This window comes from Lycorma delicatula, chromosome 5 (genome assembly GCF_047948215.1).
Source record: "Lycorma delicatula isolate Av1 chromosome 5, ASM4794821v1, whole genome shotgun sequence".
NCBI lineage: Eukaryota > Metazoa > Arthropoda > Insecta > Hemiptera > Fulgoridae > Lycorma > Lycorma delicatula.
This window is the reverse complement of record NC_134459.1, coordinates 883,636-899,140: the sequence shown is the minus strand read 5'-3', so window position 1 is coordinate 899,140 and position 15,505 is coordinate 883,636. Positions and strand designations below refer to the sequence as shown.

Genomic DNA, 15,505 nt, shown 5'->3' with positions numbered 1-15,505 from the left:
TAATATTTTGGCTGAACGGAGTTGAAACTCGTATTGAGTATGTGGAAGGGATGAACAAACCGGTCTGGTACAGACCGGTAGACACAGCTTTGCCAGATCGTTCGCAGTGTTACCAATCTCATTACTTTTCTCACATAAGTCGTAAGTGCGACATGCCGCAAGATCCTAAATACAGGGTGTCCCATATAAAACGCAACCCAACCTTATATCGGTAGGTATTGAAATAATAAAAAGGCATATGCAAATGTAAATGTAATTTTTATTATTACCATCCATTATCTTACATTTAGAGTAAATGTTGGAATTCATCTTCTTGAATACAAGCTTCAGTTCTTTTTACAGCGTTTCTGTACCAGTCGGGGAATAATTTTTTGCCGCCACCTTCTGGAGATGGATACAAATGAAATTGCTGATGAACTTCGTAACCAGGAAGTTGTGGAGGTGAAAAGAATAAAGAAACGGCAGAACGGAGTGGAAGAACCTACATTAACTTCTTTCAATCTTCCGGTACCACCAGTGAAGATTTAAACGGGTTGGTTACGTGTCTGTTCGGATGCGTCCATACATCCCCAACCCACGACGATGTTTTCAATGCCAAAGGTACGTCCAAAACACAACTTCTTGTTCGAAATCTGCAATTTTATTTGTTTGTTTTTTAATATTTTACAAAGTTTTAATTTTATTTTTAATATTTTAGTTTAGATTTTCACTTTATTCTTAGTATGTTAGTTTGTTTTAAATTTTTAGCTGAATTTTTTTTTGTTTTTAATTTTGTTTTTATATTTTGTTTTTAAATTTTATCTTTGTTTTCCGGGCGATGATAATATGTAATGTTTTTCGCCCAGAAAAAAAAAGTATATTCAGTAATAACATCGGATCACTAACATGATTAAAAAGCGAATTTCGCTTTGTGTACAAGCTCGTACATAATACAAGCCAAATTACAAGCTCATAGTTAGTACATGGTCTTCATAGTCTCTTTTTCATTCTTACAGAAATACTTATTGTATTATTCATACATAATACATTGTCTTATTGTCGGGAATTAAGATTAAAATTTTGATTAAACTAAAAAAACTTATCAGTTATGTCATTCATAACGTAACTGATCTGCTAGAACTTTTACCGATCAGTTAGAATATTCGCATTAAAATGGACTTAAAAAAAACCCTAATTTGTAGAAGAAAAAATTTTGGATATATTTTTGCTTCGTAATTCCTAAATCATGGATTTTATTTCGAAAAAAGCTGTTGTAAATAAATAAGTTAACTTCCTCGTGTTTTTTTTTTTATACGTACCATTCATTACGTTTAGTTGAAAAACGTGACAATTTCATTCAGTAATTCATTCATATTTGATAGGTTTGATTTGTGCGTAAATATTAAGATGTCAGTCAATAAGAATGTATAAAAAAATCTCGAGTACTTTTTTATTACTTTCTTGTACGAAGTAAAGGAAGTATTATGATCGCAAAAAAATGTCGCTTATCAGATTTCAACGGAAATATCCATTTTGACCATCCATGAATCCATTTTGACTAGTTTCGATGTGTGACGTCTGTACATATGTGTTCGCATAATTAAAAAAACGATTAGCCGTAGGATGTTGAAATTTTGGATTTAGGACTGTTGTAACATCTGGTTGTGGACCTCCCCTTTTGATTGGAATCGATTGAACCAAAAGCGTTCGAAAAAGCCCAAAATCCAAAACAGTTTGGATTTTGGACTTTTTTTTAACTGTAATAATAAGCCCTCATTGAGAGACATCAACGGTATATCATAAGTGGTACTTATTTTCATCGGTTCCAGAGTTATAGCCAAATTAAATTTTAATTAATAAAATATTTGGATCTTACAAGGGGAAGGCACATCGGTTCGAATCTTTGTTTTTTTTAAATTTAAATTTATTGATTTATTAATAATTATAACGTGTGATTGTAAAAAAAAAATTACGATAAACAATAATTCAGTAATAACAATTAAAAAAATATCGGAAGTTATTAATGAAATAAAATTTTTTATGTACTTTTCATTTTAAAAAAAATGTGTATATGTAATTACAAGGAAGGTATACAAGGAAGTCATGTAGTGTTCACATCAGATTTTTTAATTACAAATTTTATAAATTTTTTTTTTGTCTTCAGTCATTTGACTGGTTTGATGCAGCTCTACAAGATTCCCTATCTAGTGCTAGTCGTTTCATTTCAGTATACCCTCTACATCCTACATCCCTAACAATTTGTTTTACATATTCCAAACATAGCCTGCCTACACAATTTTTCCCTTCTACCTGTCCTTCCAATATTAAAGCTACTATTCCAGGATGCCTTAGTATGTGGCCTATAAGTCTGTCTCTTCTTTTAACTATATTTTTCCAAACGCTTCTTTCTTCATCTATTTGCCGCAATACCTCTTCATTTGTCACTTTATCCACCCATCTGATTTTTAACATTCTCCTATAGCACCGCATTTCAAAAGCTTCTAATCTTTTCTTCTCAGATACTCCGATCGTCCAATTTTCACTTCCATATAAAGCGACGCTCCAAACATACACTTTCAAAAATCTTTTCCTGACATTTAAATTAATTTCCGATGTAAACAAATTATATTTCTTACTGAAGGCTCGGTTCGCTTGTGTTATTCGGCATTTTATATCGCTCCTGCTTCATCCATCCTTAGTATAAATAAATATTATAAATAATATTTATAAATAAATATTGTAAAATTAACATTTTGTATTACCATTTATATTAAAGCCCGTATTTTTAGTTTTATTTTGAGCTTCTTTGTCTTGGATTAACTTCAACGTAAATGCTAAGTCTTTTTCAAAGTCAGTTTTTTCTCGTAGTTTTCCTTTTTTTCTATTATTCTTTTCCTTTAACATTGTGGTCGTATACTCGTTTTAAAACATTCAATATTTTCTCAAACATTATATTTATTTTATCTTTTTTTTTTTTTTAAGAAAGGTTTTATTTATTGTCAAGTAATGGTTTTTAGTTTTCGGCTAAAAGTACCTGTTTTTATGACATATACCCGAGTCCTATATCGGGTCGAACTGGGGAATTATTTTTTCTCATGTTCCCACGGTATTTAATAAAGTTGAAAAATATTTATAGAAAGTGGATCGGTAACTGGATGTTACGATAGAAGGGATTTTTCTTGTTGGTGCTTATCTAGTCTCCTACACTATTGATGACCGGCAAGGGGTATTTATGAATGTTAGTCGTACAAAGGTATGTCCTTTCGTATTGTTAGTTATTGAGATTACAGCAAAACGTTAAAATTATAATAATAGAAATAAAATGTTGACAGACAACTGATTTATCCATAACGGGTATTTTGTTATTTTCATAACCTATCTGTATAGTTTAACTGAATATTATTTAAAACTTTTGTCGGCATCGGACTCCCCTGTTTTCGTTATAATGGAACAATATTCAATTTCAAATTGTTCATTTCTTAGAATAATAAGTGTTTTGTTGAAAGTTCCTAGCTTCGTAGAAGTATTGAGCTGCTTCCTCGTACCGTAAAATTGCATATATCTTTATACTACCTATATATTAAATAAATCTTCTCCAAGTTTTGAAAGAAAGACAACGTTTTTTCCTGTACTCGATTAAATATTGAACTGAAAACTATTTTTATGAGAACGTTCCTTAGTAACCATCCCAACCCCACTTTCCTACTGACCGGGATAGCTCTGGGACACAACGTCCTAGAACAATCCAGCCAAACTCATTATCTTTAATTTTTAAAAAAAATCAAAATTAAATTAAATGTAACAAATACAGGCCTTGAAATCGATTCCGGCGCCCTTTCCTTAAGAGAGGACGATCCCTTAAACAAAAGATTTCAGCCCACTCTAGGCTGAAAGGGAGCGCGTTACGGAAGATAGGCTTATTAGCTCATCGTTCCGCCGGGTCCCTGCAGCTAACACTTTCCATCGGATAGGAACGCAATCCAAACTCCACCAAACAAATCAACGCCCATCTCCTATTAATAATCCGTCAGTGTAGTCCGTATACTGCGAAAAGTAGGAGGGTATTGAACTCTCCGACATCCTTGCGTTCCGTTCCATTATGAAAACGGTCGAATTAAATTTTAAAATGTTCAGATAAACGCGTGAATCGCAAGAATGAGTATTACATTTTACGTTAGAGTTTTTAATCTGTTTTTATGTTTAGGGCTTGTTGATGTAAAATTTCCTACCGGTTTTATCGGTTTTGACTGAAAGTTAATTAAATATTAGAATAACATCCTTAAGATCCTTATAATTCCTTGTAACAATAATCTATTTAATAACGTCGATAAAGAAAAAAAAAAGAAAAGAATCTTCAGATCTTCTAGGTAGATCGTATAGTATTTATTTAAAAAAAATTCTTCGAGTTATATTTGAAAGAAAATTATCAGAAAAAATTAATTATACCGGTATATAAAAGGAATCCTCAAAATCGGTCCGGTGAATCTGACCAAAAATTCATTTTTCAATTGAAAATTTCGATCGTTTGAAGTCTGTCAAATTAAAAATAAAATAAAAAACTGTTGACAACTTGCTGACATTTATTTTGGTGCAGAATTACAAATCGAATTTAAAGAAGGATTTTTGGACGATGAGAATATGTTAAACAATGAGTTTTTTTTAAATATCATTTAATCTAACATTATCTAAAAATTCCTTATTAATTTATTCGAGTTTTCAGTGGAAATACTTTGAATACCTAAAGAAAAAATAAGTAAACAGGGCCCGGGCGTGTTTGTCATAATTAGGGACTGATTTACGGCACAAAAATAAAAAAAAATTACGTAGTTAAATATTACTTATTTCGCTTTATTTACCTTCGGTCCGCATTTTGTGTTTTACTTCCTTGTACGAAGTGAAGGAAAATGTTTTGTGTGGTCGCGAAAAATTTCGGTTTCCAGATTTTAACTAGTCTCGGCCTGAAGTCTGTACGTACGTATGTATGTGTGTATGTATACATACATACTCGCGTAACTGAAAAACGATTAGCCGTAGAACGTTGAAATTTTGGATTTAGGACTGTTGTAACATCTACTTGTGCACCTCCCCTTTTGATTGCGATCGACTAAACCGAAAAAGCCCAAAATCCAAAACGATTTGAATTTTGAACTTTTTCTTAACCGCAGTAATAAGCCTTCATCGAGAGCTTTTCAATGATATATCGTAAGCGGTAAAAATTTTCATCGGTACCAGAGTTATAGCCAAATAAAATTTTAATTAATGAATTATTTGGATCTTACATCGGTTCGAATCGGACTTCATCTCCTTTTTTTCTTAACTTTTTTTTCTTTTAAGTTAAATATATTGATTTATTAATTTATTAACCTCTCATTGTAAAAAAACATTTACGATGAATAAATAAAAAAAATAATAAAAAAATATCAGAAGTTATTAACGAACTTTTCATTTTTTTAAAAATGGGTATATGTCATTTAAAAGGCGTACAAGGAAGTTATGCGGTGTCTACATCAGATTTTTTTAAGCGTTTAAATCGTATTCACTGGTATTTATATCCACGGAGGATGATTTGTTATCAGAATTTTTGTTATCTTTCCCTAAATGATTGGTTTATCCGTTTACAGATGACTTTTCACAATAAAGTATTTCATTTTCCTGAATTTGTAACAAAATTATTTAAAAGTTTTAGTTAACCAGTGAGCGGCATTGTTTCATTTCTTATTTTTTGGTCGATTGTTGGAAAAATATTATTTTCCCTTTAATTGAAAAATTGCGATTTTCTATAATTTTAAATTTAACTAATATTCATTTATCGATAATGTTGTTGAATTAACTTTTTTTTCATACTTAACTTTTGTTAACGAAAATGTTATTCTGATAAAAATAAGGTTTAAACCGTCCAGACAGTTTTAAAAAGATACTTTTTTTTGCTATATTATGTGAAATTATATTTTTTTTAAATCTAAAATATCGTCCCTAGATAAGTCGGTGTGGTCACATTCTTTCTTATAGTTTTTGACCTGCCAGGGTAAAATCATTGTGTTTGTTGTCTACTTTCCTTAACATATATATATATATATATATATATATATATATATATATATATATATATGAGAATAACTGTTTATACGTACACAGATGGCGAGCTACATACTAGTCTATTAATTTAAAGATAATAAATAACTCTGTATATAGCTACATTAAAAATCTATTGGCCCTGTTTTACTTCTCGGTTATTTTTTTATTAACAAATGCAGTTTTATTTCATTACTGAAATTTGCCTTCGAAATTATGAAGAAAAAGTAAAGAAAATTAAATAATCGATGGTTGAAGCCTTTGCTTGTTGGAAATTCATAATAACAATTAGAAAGTAAAAACAGATATCTTTTTGATTTTCAAAAAACGTATTTAAAAATGAAAGCTGTTTCGATACGCAGTACCTTCTTCAAATTTTAAGAAATCTTAAAATGAATTAATTATAAAAAAAACTTACTTGCTTTTTACGGTTACTTTTTGACTTAACGTCTTACGCCCTTGTTGAATGCGGGTAAGAAGAATTCTAAAAATTTATTTATACCAAAATCGGGGGGGATTTGAACCTACGGTTTTTCCAGTTGTATTACATTTAAAAAAAATTGTTGTTTCGTCAAGAACGGCTACCTTTTACAAATAAAATAAATATGGTATTTTCATTTTAAAAGTACCATCGGGGAATTCTTTTATCGAATACCGGCACCGCTGATTATTCGCTTAAATATCCGATTTATCTCTTTTTAACGATATAAGAATACTATTTGATTAAATGTCTCCGACGAAAAAGATTAGATAAGAATAAATTTCCTTATCTCAGTAAAGTAGATTCAGCTCGATATCCGTTTCAAATGTATTGTAGCAGGTTATTTGGATCGGTTCTGTGCGTTTATATTGAGAGCAGTTTAATTTCGGTATCGAGGTTTAACATGAATATTTGGAATTTGCCTACTAACGAACACGAAACCGATCGGTTCCTCCAACCGCGTGGCATTCTAACTGGAACCAGGACATGTCGCGATGGACACGCAGCGCGATTTTACGAAACCGATGGTATTGTACGGCTTAGCGACAAACGTATTTGCCGGTCGAAAGTAAATGTGCATGTCGGTGCTCGACTGAAAAATTTGAACCTCATCTTCGTGATCGACATAGGTTTTCTATATAACTGGGCGTTTCAATTATCAAGCGATGCTTGATGTCATCTTGGATCGGCTGTCGGCCCGAATACAGTAGTCGATCGGAATAATTTCATTACAGAAGTTATTTCAATACAGTCAAACGATATTGAATAACACAGACGACCTGAAATCGGAGGAAATTGTATGTTCCTCAGAATCCATTAGGCGCAAAAATCATACCGGTCGCGTCTACCCGCAACAGTGGGTTTTCAGCGGCATTTGTCATGAAAACTGCGTGTGTTTCTCGTGAAAGTTGCTTATAAATCGCTTCAAACCCTGTTGAATGGTATTAAAGTTAACATCGGGAGCATATTTTACTCGGATTCCTGGCGTGCGTACCAAACTGACGTACTGGAAACGGAACGGTTCCGCCATTACACTGAATCATCGGTACTATTTCGTTAATACTACCGATGATATTCAAACCGTTGAACGTATGTGGGGATCTCTGAAATGGCGGAATAAAAAGGCGTCACGTTGAACTGTACTTCGCCGAATTCTTATGGCGATCGTAGCTTTCGGCAAGTAAAATTTCCGTGACTTTTAAGTTGAAATAATTCAGTAGCTTGTAAATTAACAACGAATAAAGAAATTAGTTAGAAAAAGCCACTGATATGAAGCGAACAAGCGTTGGCGCCGGCATTCGATAAAAGTACCTCTTTCTTTAGTATTTTTTTGAAGATAAATTTCAGTAATGAAATGAAATTATGTAAGTTAAACAAAAAGCGAACCGGATGTTAAATTAGATTTTATGAAACTAGTTATTAAATTTTTTCTAAGATCAGTAAAAGTAGCTTAAACTCACTCGTCCGTCTACGTGCGTCCGCCCCTTTACTATCTGTTACTTTCTTATGAAAGCAAGCGATTGGATGTAGGCGTATATTTTTTTTGTTTAGTTAAATATAATATTATCAGAGTCGATGACTATTAATAATGCCGTTGTAAAATAATAAAAAAACGTGTGGTAATTTATTATAATTCCGTATTTATACTGATTATTCATTTTTACTTCCTTTTACATTGTAATCGCGAAAAAAATCGGTTTTTTAGATTTCAACTGAAATATCCATTTTGACCATCCCTGAATCCATTTTAACTAGTTTCGGCGTGACGTCTGTACAGTATGAATCTCGGATAACTTAAAAAACTATTAGCCGTAGAATGCTGTAATTTTGGATTTAGGACTGTTGTAACATCTAGTTGTACACCTCCCCTTTTGATTACAATCGACTGGACCAAAAGTATCCCGAAAAGACCAAAATCCAAAAAATTGGATTTTTGAGTTATTCTTAACTGCAGTAATAAGCTCTCATTAAGGCCTTTTTAACGATACATCATAAGCGGTACTTATTTTCATCGGGTCCAGAGTTTTAGCCAAATAAAATTTTAATTAAATAATATTTGGATCTTACAAGGGGAAGGCCCATTGTTCGAATTCGACTTCATTTCTTTTTTTTTAATTTAAATAAATCGATTTAATTACCAATTTTTTTTTATAATTATTAACCTGTGATTGTAAAAAGATTTTTTTTAAATAAATGATAATTCAATAACAATGAAAATTAAAAAAATATGAAAAAAAATCAGAAGTTATTAATAAAATAACATTTTTTCTACTTTTAAAAATGCGTATATGTAATTTAATAGGCATACAAGGAAGTCATGCGGTGTCCAAATCATTTTTTTTTTACTCGAGGTGTTGCTGATAATGTCGTCAGTACGCTATTACATCAACAATTTCATTAACTTTTTATTAACTCGTTTAAAATTTTTGTAATTATTCACATAAACTCATTGTTTTTCATAAATGAAAAATACCAATCCTGCAACGGAATTCGAATGTAGAATTCCTGAAGAAAAACACAAGACACTACAACCCCGTTATGTTATTTTGTTAAGTATTTTTGCGTTAATATTATATGTTTAATAACCGTTTCGTTTGATCTTGACGATCAAAATTATTTTTAATTAAATTTGTGTAGTTTTTACTGTAAAATTACAACGCGTAGAATTGTAAGGTGTTAAGTTCTAATTAATCAAAAGAGTGTTTCAACTTTTTTTTACATTAAGGATACCCCTCACCAACGGTAATAGATATTCCGTAAATATTTTGTAAAGATATTTGGTGCAGATTTTATCGCCTTCAATATTTTTATTTTAACATTTTCATCTCAATATTTTCGTATGAAATTGAGTTTCTTAGTTTTGGTATTTTTTTTTAAATTTAATTTTGTTCATTTAGTTACTCGAATCGATGCAAATTATAACGATCTTAAATGTTTAATCGTGTATGGAATTCGTCAAATTTTACAGAGCACTATCACATATTTGCCGCAATCTATTTATCTCTGTTTATTCAATCAAAACAATGCTCTCGCCACTCGCAGTGCCCGTACCGTGACATTGATAATTTAGTCGACTATTCGTATTTATCAATATATTTGCGATGAAGTATTAAATCAGATTGTTCTGAGACTGCCCAATTTTCTGATGAAATACAATCGTAACTGTAATTCTTGATGAAGAAGAGGATAAAAGCAGTAAGAAAAGAAAAAAGGGTACATGATGTACGGTTTAAAAGAAAAACCAAAGAAGAGTATGCTACGACTTATAAAGAACTTACTGTTAACGAAGATAAATTTTACGAATACTTAAAACGCCACATACATTAAATTTATTTTTAATTAAAATAGAAACGTTTGAAAAAAAGAACATACCCTCTGGAAACGAATGTTTTAAAAAAATAATTATGCTACCAGGTCTGCATTACGGAATTGAAAACCGAAAGATATCGTTGCCAACTAATTTTATTTTTACGTCTAAATAGCTGTGTACGATTTTGTCACGGGCCAATTTGAACATGTCGATAACAAAACAAGATAACGATATTTTTTAATGACTGTCACCGGTGGAATTTCATTGTACTATAACACTGAGATGCTGTACTCTAATTTTGATGTTTGGACTATTTTTAGTACCGCGGCAAGACATCGTAGGTAACAGTAAACCAGTCGCTGATCCAACAATAATTTTTTCTCCTGTTTAGCCTCCGGGAATCACCGTCATGTATTACTACAGAGGATGAATGAGGATGATACGTATGTGTGTAAGTGAAGTGTAGTCTTGTACAGTATCTGGTTGACCGTTTCTGAGATGTGTGGTTAATTGAAACCCGACCACCAAAGAACACCGGTATCCACGATCTAGTATTCAAATCCATATAAAAGTGACTGCTTTTACTAGGATTTGAAAGTTGAAACTATCGACTTCGAAATCAGCTGATTTACGAAGACGCGTTCATCACTAGACCAACCCGGTAGGTTTGATCTAACAATCTGTCCTCATCCTGCGTTTCAAGTGAGCTTTCTAAACTTTGATTACTAATTTAATACGTAAATCTGTATGTATGTATATATATATAAAAGAACATGTCGTGAGTGATTCGTAATCAACGCCCAGATAAAACTACTAAAGATAAATTGAAAATTTTGATTCACGTTCCTTTTACGGTGTAAGCGTACACCTTAAGAAAGGATTTTTTGAAATTCCGAGTCTGAGGGAATAAAATGGAGTTACAATGAAATTACTGTTTTTTGAGTTTCTCTGTAACAATGAGTTTATGTAATTAATTACAAAAAAATAGTCCTGACCGTGACGGGAAAGGCAAGTAATCATATAGTGCGGGCATAGCCGCGACGGGATGCTAAAATATATATATATTTATTTTAAAAAAATAAATCCCCCGCATAATATTTTATAAAGAAGTGTGTTTGTATATATATATTTATACAAGAAACCGTACTACATTAAGAAAGAAATTGTTTGTTTTTAAATAGTTAATCAGTATCATGACGCTAGTCTGATAATATTAAAATCAGTTCTATTGAAACTTCCTGTAGGATTACTTCATTTACATTTCTCCATACCTAAACTTATCGAGGTTCGATTAGAAAAACTTAAAGTAGATAAATCGACTTTACCGATTAAGGAAAACGCATAAAAAGAAAATTGTAAAAAGCTTTAAGTGTACATAATGTAACAGAAGCCAAAAAGAAGCTCCACAAGAAAAAAGTTCACACAAACATAGGTACGGAAACGTTTCATTAGCGAGTTACGGTTAACGAAATATTTCGCCCGAAATTCATCTTCTCTGGTGAAATGAGGTTGTATTGAAATTTTTAGGATGTTAATCGAAGGGTGAAATTAATGGTTTTAACCCGAAAAATTGAATAAAATACGTTCCAGAACTGTATTTCTAGTAGTATTCATGATATCTGAAGTAAAAATGAAAAAAATGTTGTCTGAAAACCATTTTTTTTAGATTTGCAATACAATAATTTTGTTAAATGACTAATAAATGCGTGAAATTTATTAACAAAGGAAGCTTTTCTTTGTTTTAAGGAAAACAATTTGTTTAAGAAACAAATTGTTTTAAATAGTTAATCCAGGAACATAACACTAGTCTGATAATACTAAAATTAGTTCTATCGGAACTTCCTGTAGGATTACTTCATTTACATTTCTCCATACCTAAATTTGTTGAGGTTCAGGCTGAAAAGCTTAAAGTTGATAAATCTACTTTACCGATTAAGGTAGACACCTAAGTAGAAAATAATTGTGAAAAGCTTTAAGCGTACATAAAGGAACAGTATCTAAAAAAGAGTTGTATAAGAAAAAAGTTGTTGAATAACACCCGGAACAGGAAAAAATAACTTTAAATAACGTCCAGAGGAAACTACCCTTAAGTAAAAAATGAGAAAGAACTCTTAAGAAGTGTAATATCAAGAAGTATTTGTAAAATAATTGAAGATAATCTAATAAGCTAGTAAGAGAAAACAGAAATGGTAGAACCATAACAGTATGAGTGGGGTGTGTGGAGGGTTCCCATTCTGGAAATTGTTTTTTCTTTTGGAACTGTATAAAAAATTGACTGCTTCGTTTGATATTTTTAATTTGTATTTAAAACTATTTACCTAAAAAAAACTGGTGTTCTTTGGCGGTTGGGTTTTCAATTAATCACACATTTCAATCTCAGGAACGGTCGAACTGAGACTGTACAAGACTTCACTTCATTTACACTCGTACATATCATCTTCATTCTTCATCTGAAGTAATACCTGACGGTAATTCCCGGAGGCTAAACAGGAAAAAGAAAGAAAGAGAGAGGAGAACATCATTAGTTGTAGTAGTACTTTTGTGTCGGTGAAACGGATCATTTAAAAAAAATGATGACCGGTTTATTCAAGCATTCATTTTATTCTTTAATATACAAACAGATCTTTACCCAAAAGCATTTAAATTATGTTATAACCATCCAATTTCTTAAAAATAATATCATTCGGGTGACCGTTTTCTGTGTGCAAGTTTATTTCATTACTTAATCATCACTTGACAGCGTTTCTAAAGGAATTCAACTAATTTCTAGCCAGATTCAGTGTTTCAACTTCTGAAAACTAAACTTTACAAACACCTCTATGGAAAGAAATAATTATACTGAAAAAAATTCTGGCTAATGCTAATCTACGTTGGTTTTCGGTAAACTTTTTATCGTTTGCCTTTGGACACCGTATAAGTTAACATATGAGGATGTAGCAGAAATAATTCCTCCACAGTCAATAGTGTGGTCTTGGATGACCACCGAAACTGTATTAAGATATTAAAATAACTAGATTATATTTGCCTCTTGTGCAACCTTTCGCTATCGATTAAAATTGATAATTCAGTTTTTTTATTTTATTTTAATTGTATCGATTCGATTTAATTGTGGAACATAATTTGTTAAATTCAGTACAAAAGCAAGGTCTCGGATTCTTCTACAAGTAAATAGATGTTGATGATTTTTAATTAGCGTTTTGTTTATTGTTTTTTTTTTTCATACAGGCAGTATTTTTTGCAGGTCAAAGTTAATGTTTTTATAAAAATAAAAAAAGGATTATGTTAAAAATTTAAAACGTGTATAAATCAACTTAAAAAATGAAAAACCGCTATAAAAAAATAATATTTATTAAAAAATAATAGTCAAACCTTGTTAAATTTAAATTTCAGAGTTAGCCCCAAGTTTAAAGTTAACAAATTGATATTGATACTCGTTTCTAATTTGATGTAGACTTCAAAATTTAAAAAATCTGAAAAATATTATTATCTAATTTTTATTATTTCTTAATTTAATTTTCCCTAAAATTCATTTGAAGGCGGTCAATTTTTTTATCAAATGGTTCGTGAAAAAAAAAACTTGTTTTGATTGTCATTTGTAATTGTTCTGAATGATGATACGTGGTTGGTGGTGGATATTTCGGTGTGATTTAGAATACCGGGAAAATTATTTTACATTCATCCCTTCCCTCATTTTACTAGTGGCAGTATGTGCGATTTGATGGAGTGGGGAGAATTTAAGAGAAAAAATTAGTTTACGATATTGCCGAGCATAATTCTTTACGGATCGGGTGACAGTTGCATTTTCTGATTCGCGTAGTTTTAAGAGATTTTTTGCTGACCGTTTCGTGTTAATCATAACTGTATTTGATACTTCTTTCTGTTACCAGTAAGTTATTATTTTTTTTATATTCTGCATGTAGGTGTGCTTTACTTTTTCATGATTTTACTTTGTGGTTGGGGGAGCTTGTTAAAAGCATTACAGTTTTAAATTTAGAAAATTTCTTGTTGATTAAATGGAAAAGTTATTTTTTTCAGATATTTTTATTGAATTTAAAAATATAAATTAAGCCCCGAAAGAATATTACATTAAAAAAAGTTTGCGCTATTGTATTATTTATTCTTTTATTTCTAGTTTTAACTTATCCTACAAATTAAACTTTTTGTTATGAAGAGCAGTTAGTCGTAATGTTGAAACTTCGGAGAATTTTTTTTTAAAGAAATGCTTTTCTCGGCAATTTTCAGTGAACAGAATATTGTTAAATTTAATAGAAATTTAACACTGGTTTGGGTTGTACAGTATATAAATACTAGAAAATTGAAAAACTTAATTGTTTGTAGAAATTTAATTAATTTATCTCTGACGTATCGGAGCATAACTATATAAACAGACTATTCAGGAAAAATCAAGGACTTACTTTTCTTGCATAATTTTTATTAATTTTTTTTTGACATGCCAAGCAATAATATAAATTAAATCAGTCTTGTTAATATGGTTGTTAGGTTATGTTAATTATAAAATATCTGGTTCTGTTAAATTCTGTTTTTACATATACATATAAATTTAATAAGGTACAGTAAGTAGTATTTTAAATAAAACATCTAATTTCAGTGAACAACAAATGAACTTTGTTGGTTAATCAAGTGGAGGATTAATTTGGAACTATATTCTGTTTTTTTTTGGGGGGGGGGCAGGGGCGAAAAACGTTTCTTCGTTATCATTCCCCGAAAAAAAATAAAATAAACAAAATACAAAACATACACTAAAAATTTAAAAACAAAATTAAAACTTAAATTAAAATATGAAATACAAAAACAAAATAAAAAACTTAAACTAAAACATTAAATACAGATAACAGAAAAAATAAAAATTTTAAATGAAATTGATAACGGTATAAAAATAAAATAAAACAACACTACTAAAACGTACCTAAAATACAAACACTTCGAAGAAATAAAAACACCCAGCCCAAAATTTCTTTGTCATTGCCCAGGATTTGATGAATGTCCTGGGCAATTTAAATTTGCATGTAAGGCCGCGTAACACACACAATCCACAAGGATGTGGCACACAGTCAAGTGGCAGTTGCATCGTACGCATATTGGTGCATTTACTGCTGACAACAGTTACCTGTGTGTAGCTCTTTTATGACCTATCCGCAATCGGCAGAGGACCAGTTCCTCATGACAAATTTTCCTGTGCGTGGAATCCCATGGCAACACAGAACCTTTAATGTGTCCGATTTTATCTATTGTAGCTGTTCAGTCATCCTGCCACTTTGCACAAAGAGCGAGTTTTACATAACTAATAAAGTCTGATGCAGTAACATGGGTAGTGAAGAACGGTTGACTACATGCGTCTTTAGTAGCGGAATCTGCATGTTCATTACCCGAAATCCCTACACGGCTAGGGATCCAGTAGAAACTCGCTTTTGCATTGCGATGTTTCAACTTGTCAATTGCATTGTAAATTTCGGTGGCGGATATCTGGAGTAAAAATTTTGTAAGGCTTGGAGAGGACTACATGAGTTGCTACAAATAAGGATATGACCGTACTTATGGTAATGATATTCAAAGCTTTATTTATAGCATAAAATCAGTAAAAATCAATAATATCAGTAAAAATGCAACATACATGACAGATTGGCACCCAAATTGGTATTACT

The 15,505-nt window shown here is 31.1% G+C and overlaps 1 protein-coding gene across 1 annotated transcript in view; it reads left to right on the top strand.

The window, feature by feature from the left end:
• The first annotated feature begins 384 nt into the window (after nt 1-384).
• The window catches only part of LOC142324661 (protein Smaug homolog 1-like), a 36,359-nt gene continuing 21,238 nt past the window's right edge, over nt 385-15,505 (top strand). Inside the window, exon 1 of the mRNA XM_075365532.1 lies at nt 385-600. The gene's annotated coding sequence lies outside the window, so the exon portion shown is untranslated. The remainder of the gene's footprint in view (nt 601-15,505) is intronic.